The sequence below is a fragment of the Petaurus breviceps genome, unplaced genomic scaffold (assembly GCF_028583685.1).
Source record: "Petaurus breviceps papuanus isolate PSGF00001 unplaced genomic scaffold, PetGlider_PUasm1.0 37, whole genome shotgun sequence".
NCBI lineage: Eukaryota > Metazoa > Chordata > Mammalia > Diprotodontia > Petauridae > Petaurus > Petaurus breviceps.
In genome coordinates this window covers 105,182,006-105,192,252 of record NW_027186296.1, presented here as the reverse complement: position 1 = coordinate 105,192,252, position 10,247 = coordinate 105,182,006, and the positions used below count along the sequence as shown (strand labels likewise).

Here is a 10,247-nt window from a genome sequence, read left to right as displayed (position 1 = left end):
ATTTTGCTTCATCAAATAGAACATTAGTTACTTCATCTTTCTGAAATGCCTCTGGCATTCTCCCAAAATCATTCAATCTAACTTTGACCACCTCCTTCATGGGTCCTCCAAAATTCCAGCTAGTCACATGTGATCTAAAGTAATCAAAGAGACCTCCTTTCTCTCTCTGATTGATGCTCTGATCCTGAAAAGCAACAACCAAGTGCAGCCTGAACCATATTAAAGTGTAACTAGGATGTATTTAACAAAATAAATAAAAGATGTAATACCACATAGATAATGTTAATTTTGGCTTTCTAAGTCAATGTGTAGGTTGGGAGGAAGGGAATCCATTTGTATTTGTTTGCCACCTGGGCTTAATCAATTCAGGAAACCCAGAAAGAGGGTACTGCTGTTAGGTTGGTCATTATTCTAATCCAGAAGTTTGTAACCTGGTTATAGGGACCCTTATTCACTTGGATGGGGAAAAAATTATATCTTCATTTTTACTAACTCTAACTGAAATCTAGCATTCCCTTCAATTATGAATTTTTAAAAACCCCACATTATTTTGAGAAAGGATCCTGGCTTTCAGAGAGGCCTGAAGATGGTAAAGATTGTTGCCTTTCTGAGTCTAGGGGAAGGCAAGGATCTTAATTAAATATGGATATTTCTTGGAATATATTTAGTTACCCCCATTAATACATTTTCTGGGTCTTATTGTCCTTATATACACTCCTAAAAGAAAAGGGGGGGGGGATGTTGTGGAGAGCATTGTTTTCTAAGAAATTTGATTTCTAAGAAATTTGATCAGATACTGATAAAGATTCCTTCAATTCAGGTCCATCTGGAAAAGGATTTAAAGCTGGAGAAATATTTCTTAATATTTTCAGTTGAACTGAAAGTGAGTTTTCTGATGCTTTCACAACTGTCATAGACTCAGCAAGCCTCCCTCATCTCCATGACTGTCACTGGCTTCACTGGTAGGCTCTGTGTGTGTGTGTGCCCCTCTGTAGACTGCCTAAGCTCTCTAAGCTCCTTCACCCAGTAACCCCAGCTGGAAGGCTGGTGTCTGCCAAGTAGGGAGAGATATCTTGGAAGCAGAGTGTGCAGGATATCAGAGATGAATCAGACAGATTAGGATAGTCATGATGGATGTTTCACTGCACATGTGTGATGTAAGGGAAAAAGCCCCAGACTAGAACTTGGACTTGGAAGACCTTTTGTCTATTCTCTTGCATCATGATTACCCATAGCAATAATGGCGATAATGATGATGTCCATTTACACATCATTTTAATGTTCCCAGGATGCTTTTTCTAGTAACAATCCCAGGAGGGAGGGAGGGTGAGCATCCCTAACCTTATGGTGATTTGTGTCCAAAATGATGACTTGCTGGTCATCTGACTTTCTAGTCATCGGATAAAGTTCAAATTGAATTTACTACATATCAAAGTTATTTGATATTTGTCCAAATTGTCAGTGTGGGAACTTCCTCCAGCAACACAGATCTCAGCTTGGCTATAACTTAATGGATAGACTTACTGTGTTGCTTGAGGGTCAGAGAGGTTAACTGATTTGCTGATGGTTACACAGCAAGTAAGTGTCAGAGGTAGAATATGAACCCAGATCTCCTAGAATTCAGGGGCAGCATTCTATCCATTATGCTTCAGTGTTTCTCTGTGAGCATTACATGACATTTAATAAGGCAGGAAATGGGATTACTCCATTTTAGCTGTTTCAGTACTGAAAAGATCAGTGATTTCATGGGTCTGAGTATTTCCTGATATAGATGGCAATTCCACTTCATCTTTCTAATTGGTCTCTGAAAGTTGTTGTGGTCCCAAAATTTAATACCCTGTGGCCCACCTGGTGACTGATCTCTCCAACTATGTTTGTCCTCCAAGAACAGAAATGCTGTATGTCACTGACAGCTATAACTAGCCATTCAGGTAACTGGGACAAAAATCATGTAATGCACCTAGGCCAACTAGTAATTCATATTCAGTTAAGAGAGTAACAGGAAACCTTGGACATCAGAACACAGCCCCCTGTAGGGATTCTGGGTCATTTCCACAGTTCAGGGATGGGAGGAGATAGGTCATTTCCAGAGTATAATATTCCTTAAATATTCTGCTTAATTGAATTTTCTATCATATACCTAGTTGACTTTCATTTATCTATGCTAATGAGGAGGAAAAGAGTATACAATACAAAGAATGATATTTGAATAATTTATATTTAATTGCAGCATATTCTCTGGGAAAATACACAGAGATGCATTCTCACTGATTCCCTCCTGTTCCCAACTATTGTAGTCAGGTTCTGTGATTTCAAGGAACATATGTTAAAACCCCACACTAAATTAATCTTACTATTAGGTGTTTTATAGTATACAAATCAATTTTGTGGACATTCTCATATGAAAAACACAGTGAAAAAAACCAAACCATAGACAATGTATATGCATTTCAATTTGCTGTCATCCCCAGGTCCATGCTTTGGCCTGGTGCAAAGAAGCTGAGAATAGAGATTTAATCATATATATCTATCTGTGTATGGATACGCATGCATGTTGCATGTATATACTTGTATAGATGTACATGTAAACACATATTTGCTTGTGTATATACATATGTATACCTATATCAGTATATGTATGGATGTGTGTATACACACATACATACTAATGTCTGGAATTGATTAATCTTTTGCATTATTGAGTGATTCTCAATATAAATCAATTAATATCAATGCTTAAAATGGCCAGCTAAGACCTGTGACAATACAGAAAAAGATCTGTTCTAACATCTACTTTAATAATGAGAATTATAAACAGGTAGCTGAAGCCGACTTACTCAGCAAAATACAGAAACGATGATTTTCTGAACACTTTGGATATTAGCCAGTAAACGTGAGTAGTGCTGACTTTGTACAAGGTTCATAATCCATTAGAAGGTGCATATGTATATTTTGTGGCTGAAGTTTATGATGAACTAGAAACTGAATTATTACCATCCCTACATTTGTAGTGGATTGACCCAGTTAATTTAGATCTTTTCACCTAAAGCAGGTAAGAGTGATGCCTTCTTACTCCTCTTATCATATACATCAACTCTTAATTAGCTATTTTTGTTCTCTTCTTACAAAGAGCACTCTGCTCTGAAAAGAACACAAGGGAAGTAAAAATTCTTCTGACATTTACCATTCACCCTATGCAGCAATTTTTGATCCTACTCTCTTCTCCAATATGGGATTAAAAATCCTCTGTTGGGTTGGCCCTAGCTTTCTGAGCCCTTTAGCACTTTGAACTCTATTTTTACAGGGCTGTGCTACTCTTCTGCATCAATCCCTCATTACATTCCCTTACTTTTAGTCTCTGTATATTCATTGACAGGTTCTACTACTCTGTAACCATCTTAGTGGATATCCATAAGCATTTTTTTCCCTCACCCTTTCTTTTGTACTTGTACCCCTTTCCAATATTTTTGTAAAACGAGGAAATGGATTCTTTCCAGCTCTTGCTGGGCATGTTTCATTCTTAGCCAGGGCCCAGAAATCTAAATTCCAATCCCAGACACCATCTTTTCGACTACCTTCTCACTAACCAAGTCTGTCCTTCTCTTCTGAAACCCTTGCCTTTAATTAGCAGGGGTAATTAAAGTACTACTTATGCATTTAAAGATTTTAGACTATTGTCCAGTGCTTCCTAATCTGGCAGTATCATTTGGGTCCATGTGGATCACCAAAAGTTCTAAGTAATGATTTTGGTTCGAAAAGTCTTTGGAAGGCCTCTGTCATATCCCTGGAAGACAGAGATTATTGGTTCAGCAAAGTCTCCAATCAGAAAGTCTCCAATCATTGTTACACAGCCCTTCTGACTCCAAGTCCAGTGAGCTTTGAAGAAAAAGATTATTTTTCCAAAAGTCCATTGCTCCTTGTAGCTGTTAGGAATTTTCTCTAAAGATTCTAGTCTAAGTTCACTCTAACTTTTTTTTTGCTATCTCATTCTCAAGTAGGAGCAGAAAAAATGAATAAAGCCCCATGAGGGCGTCCCCAATAAAGCCACTGCACCTGAGCACAGAGCTGCTAATGATTACAAAGGGGATTCACCATCAAAATAGCTTTGCAAAAATGTAGGGCAGATGAAGAATTGTACTGCTGTGAGCACAGAATTTTTGACCATAAGCAGAATCTTTTCCAAAATTAAGAAGTTTAAGTCAATTGATCAAAGTCTTGTGTGAAACAGGGGAGTTGCAGAGACACTATTTATTTAGACCTTAAAAAAACATTTAAAACTTCTAAAGTGGGACTTGTAGATCATGTGACCAACAGGGTGAAGGACTAGACATATTCTCTGATCCTCATGACCTCTCAAATCTCTACAAAATAATAATTATGTGTAAGAGATAAACTCTGCAGCTGTCTCCACAGGCCAAGACATCAAGAACCCTAATAAGACAACAAACATACTGAATTAACAGTAGAAGAAATTAATCCCTAATCCCTCATATGTTCACTCAGCAACCTTTATTTTCTACCCTCCTCCATGCTCTGACAGGGTTGTACAATGAGGCCCATGGGCTTGTGCTCTGGAATCCACTCAGCAATTTCCTTGCTTCTGCTAAAATCTTTGCCAGAACAAATCAACTCTGTTCCCTCCCAACTTCCCACCCTCCTCCCTCCTCCTCTACTCAGAAGAGGTTGAAGTATAGGAATGTGGGTGTTTGTCTGGAGTGGCAGCAGTCAATCAGAGAATTCAGGAATATATAGCTGGGAAATTCCCAGAATGAGAAAAGGTTGAAACAGCTTTGAGGTCCAGCCCTCAGGGGATCTATGATCAAAGAGGAAGGAGTCAGGAAATAAGTGAGAGGGCAATATAAGGACTGAAATTACCAAAGATCTCAGGAGGAAGAAAACTCAGTTAAGAACTTTGAACACAAATAGATAACCCAGATATTAAAAACAGGAGCATGACCTCCAGGACATCTAAATGTTTCCAAACCTCTCTGAATAATTATTTTAAGGCAAAGGAAAATTGATCAATTCTTGATGAGACAGAGGACCTTTTGGATTCCCAAGAAAGCATGGGACCATAGCAGGATGTTCCCAGATGGCTTAAAAGGGAAATAAGAATTTTGAAAACAGAATTAATTGGGAGAATAGAAAAAAAATTAGTTTACAGTGGCAAATCTCACCAAAGAAGAAAAAGAGAGTTCAACTGATTGGAAATGCAAATGCATAAAAATGAAGGACAATTTGGAAGAAGCAAAAAACAATAACATGAAAAGAAAATACAATCTCTATACAAATAAAAGCTATTGATCTCTGAGAAAGAATGCATAGAGAGAACTTAAGGTTTATAGCTCTCCCAGAAGAATATGACAAATAGAAACACTTGAGCATTATAATCTTTGAAACAATACAAGAAAACTGCCTAGTATTTCTGAAGACAGAAAACAAAGAGCCAATCAAAAGACTCAACAGATTGCCTCAAGAAACAAATATACAAATAAAATCTATGTTGCAAACTTCAAGACACTGTGTGTAAATATAATAGTTCCATTAGCAAATAATACATTGAGCAAATAACCAGGAAAAAAGTATTCAAATATAAAGGAAATGAAATTAGAACAACACAAGATTGTTCTGTATTCATAAAAAAAATACAGAAAGAAATAAAATGTATTCCTAGGAACATAGAAACCCAAAGTACAACCAATGTGATACATACACTGCAAACCCAAGTCTAATCATTAACAAAAAAAAAAATGGGTGCTCAATAAGAGAGAAGTACCAAAACAAAATAAAACATTTAAGTAGATAATTTACTTTGAAAACATTTCAGACAACAGACCCCCTTCCCTCAAAAAGGTGAAGAAATATAGCAACCATAATTAGTGAAATTAATTACACCCTAGAAAAAAAAGGAAGAAAAAATGATAGAAAGGCACATCTGGGGTTCAACAACAGCAATAATAACAAAATAACACAGAGAGGCCATTAAGAGATTTCTTTCTAGAAGTGAGGAAGGAAACAGGTGAAAGTGAAATTTAAGTTGAAGTGACAGTGAGGAACAACCCCGAAACCTCAGGACACTTCACTTATAGATGAATAAATGTTTTGTGAAGTTAAATTGCAGAATGGGAAGATACATACAAAGGAAAAAGGGATGAAGAAGAGAGAAGGGAATATGTGATATACCCCAATTAACTCAATGGTAGACAATGAGAGGAAAATTTCCTATAGTCTTTCAGGAAGGGAAAAGAAAGAGGGAAATCTCTGTTTAGTGGTGAGAAAGGGTTCCATTGAATCCTTCACAGGGGGGAAAGAGATCATCTATAATGGGAGATGGGGACCTTACAAAGGGTAAAATCTACTGGGATTTAGTGTTTAGGGAGATCACTACTGCTGAGGGAATTTTGAGCCTCAATACCTATTGTGCTCTTTTAATTCTTTTAGGTGTGACTTCTTAGAAGTTATAGGACCCTGGCAGGGTCCTAAGATTGTAGAGACCCCTTGACAATGGGGAAGTACAAGCATAGATAAGCCATATTCCCTACACTCATGGGATTTACAGTGTAGTGGAAACATACAACATTTACACAAATAACTGTAATACAAAATTATGTATGTCTGTCCAAAAAAAGTGCTAAGGAGTGAAGGAAAGGCCATTCATTATTGACCCAGAGGATCAGGAATGGTATAAAGCAGGTGGCATTTGAGTTGGGTTTCAAGGAATGAATAGTAGTTTAATAAGTAGAGAGAGTATGGACTAGGGCATCTTTTAGGAATAAAATGATAAATGAACAAGGCTCATTTGTAAGTGTGAAGGCATGGATGTAGGAAAGTCCAGGACATATATAGGTCATAGATTGGTTATAGCCAAGAGGACTTGGAAGAGAGTAGTATGAGACAAGACTGAAAATAGAGAGTGGTACCAGATTAGGAGAGACTTTAAAAGTCAGTCTAAGGAGTTTGAACTTTACTTCTCAGTAACAGGGAGTCACTGAAAGATTTTAACAAGAATGGGATGATCAGATCTACCTTGCTAAATGAATCCATATTCATGCCTTTTCACATCCAGGTCCTGTGTCTATCTATTACCTTCTTAATGGGTTTTATCTCATAATAATCTTCTACAAGTCTGTCTAGAGTTTATCAGTTTCTTTCCAAATGTTGTTACCGTAGGGATTGGTTCCTGACCCATATAATCTGGCCTGTAGGCTACCTCTAAATCTATGATCCTATGAATTATTCTGGCAGATGTACTATAAGGTTGTCCTGACTCTGGAACTGCCCTGATTCACACTCACAATGACTCTTTCCAGAACTAGGCTTAACAACCAATTCTTGGAACTCCCATACTGCTGAACGATCTGTTGTCTGCTGGTTTAGGGGTCTACACCTCAGTTCTTTCAAACACATGGTAGGGTAGGGTAATTGGAGGGTCAACAACCTCCTAAATTTACCTAGGTGACCATACCTGGGCATATGTCTTATATGCACTTACAAACAACTTTTAATGAGATACTTACAGACATATGCACTAATCATAGCTTTTACTGACAAATCCATTCACTGATCATATCAAAGACATATGTACTGTTTAAATCTATACAAACATAACCTCACTTCATTTAATATAAACACAAAAGGTGAAGCACCCGATTTAGTCAATCAGTTAGACAAAAGTATAAACTAGATATGAGCAAGTTCTTAATCAATTTGAGAGGAATAAAGTATCTTTAGACAAAAACATTCAATATATCACACAGGAAACACCTTGTGATTGGCTGAATGATTCAGATACTCTTATGGGTCAATGGATATAACAGGAAGCCAGTTTGGGATTGAACAGTTCAGCAGAAGGCCAACCAAATGGTGGAGGAGCCAAGCCCTTGAGAAGAGAGCAATCCTCCCCACTGCCCCAGCTCCACGAACCCACAGTGAGTGGGAGCCAAAAGCAATTGTCAAAGGAAGGGTAGTGGCCAACGGCAGAGGAAATGCCTACAGACATATTTGGGAAGGTATTCACTTGACGACAGCAGCATCTTTAGGGATTGGACCTGTCATCATGGAGAAAAGTAGCAGGTACGGACCCTATTCAGAATGCATCAAAGAACTAGGCCTAGGAGTAACATCTATGAAGAGAGAAAAGAACCTCCAGTCCACGAGCTGTGTTTGCTGCTTTGCCCCATCTATATATCTTATGCATGGGCCCCCTTTGGGATTCTTCACTGGTATTTTATTACTGAAGATACTTTACCTAGGCCTAATCAACTTTTACCTGAGAGTAGGGTGGGTCACCTTGACCTGTAGTAACCTTTATCCAACCCAGACTCTGTCAGCTCAGCCCAGGAGCCAATTATATTAAATATGTTTATTAAATGCGGGGGCCTGGTATTTGTTATAGAAAGACAATTATGGTACATTCAAATCCAACCCTATATACTCTGAAAGATCCAACCTCACATCTCTAACTGCCTTTCAGATATCTCAAACTGGATGTCTAATAGACATCTCAAACTCGATAAGTCAAAAACAGAACTCAATATCTTTCCACCTAAACCTTCGCTACCTCCTACCTCTATTACTATAGAGGGCAACACCATCCTCCTAGTCATTCAGGATCACAACCTAGGAGTTATCCTGGATTACTCACTGTCTCTCACCCTCCCCACCCCCCACTATCCTCTTTTTCAAGCCATTGTCAAGGCCTGTCAATCTCACCTTTGAAACATTTCTTAAATTTTTCTTTTCTCCTCTAACACTTCCAGTACTCTGGTATAGAACCTTATCATCCAATGTCTTGATTATTGCAATAATTTGCTAGTAGGTCTGCCTGCCTCAAGTCTCTCCCAACTCCAATGCATCCATTAGCTGCTAAAATGTAGGCCCAATAACATCACATACACACACACACACACACACACACACACACACACTCAATAAACTCCAGTGGCTTCCTATTGCCTCTAGGAGAAAATACAAAATGCTTTGACATTCAAAGTCCTTTACAACTTAGCCCTTTCCTACCTTCTAGATAAGTGCTTAATAAATGCTGATTGGTTGGTAGTAATAGTCACCTCTCACTGGGGACCCTCTGACAACATGAATGGACACTAGGGAACTGACTCCAGAGGGGGTACCACTCTCTCAAATTTGTTCATTGCAACTCCATTCAACTACCTGAAGTCTGACTTAATAATAACTATTTTTTTTCTTTTTGGAGGGGGGAAGGCTGGGCAATTAGGGTTAAGTGATTGGCCCAAAGTCACATGGCTACTAAGTGTTAAGTGTCTGAGGTCAAATTTGAACTCAGGTCCTCCTGACTCCAGGGCCAGTGCTCTATTGACTGTGCCACCTAGCCACCTCAATAATAACTACTTCTACTCTGAACCTGGGCTCAGAAAAGATCTTGAAGCTCTATTTATAGTTCTGAGGAGGGGGGAATGGAGAGATGGTCAGCTGTGATCCTTCCACTTTAATATATGCATCAGGAAGACAAATCAGGCAATGGTTTCCATTATGGTTGTCTAGGATTTGTTAGCTAAAAGTGAGTAAAGAAGGACTGAGCAAAATTTGGTGCAGATTCAAGGACGTAAGTCTGATGACAGGGGCAATGACTTAAAGGGAAGTTGTGATAAGTGTCATTAGTATTTAAGATGGAGGCCATTGGAGTAGAGTGAAAGGAAAGAAGATAAGAGATATTGTGGATGCAGAATCAGATTAGACAACTGGTTACATATGGAGATTGAGAGAAAGGGAATAGTTAAGAGTGATTCCAACTTTGTAAACTTGGGTAGTTGAAAAGGCAGCAGTGCCCTCAATAGAAATGATGTAAATTTGGAGAAGGAATGGAGGGGTATTGGGGAATATACGATGTCTTAAAGCTTATGATGTGTGGTAAGATAGGATCCCTCTACCATTGTGGTAAGTGATGTTGGGGGCAAAGGGCAGGATGGAGGGATAATATAAGAAGGGACCGTATGGAATGATTTTTTGTGTTCACGGTAAAGAAGGGGGTCCTGAGAGATCTTTGTGGCCTCTGAAAAGTTCTGTTGGGTAGTAAGCATCTGGTGCTCTCTGGCTCTGTAATTAGGCCAAATCACATAAGACAATAAAACTCTATAGGCACATCTTTGAAAGCTTTGATTTGTGTTTGCTTTAGGAGCACATATATTAAATTTGGAACAATACAGAGAAGATTAGCATGGCCCCTGTGGAAGGATGATACACAAATTCATGAAGTGTTATTTTTTGTG

The 10,247-nt window shown here is 38.4% G+C and overlaps 1 non-coding gene across 1 annotated transcript; it reads left to right on the top strand.

Moving 5' to 3' along the window:
- Positions 1-10,140: 10,140 nt before the first annotated feature.
- On the top strand, positions 10,141-10,247 carry LOC138169665 (U6 spliceosomal RNA). The gene has a single exon (XR_011170420.1). It is a non-coding gene; the product is annotated as a U6 spliceosomal RNA (small nuclear RNA).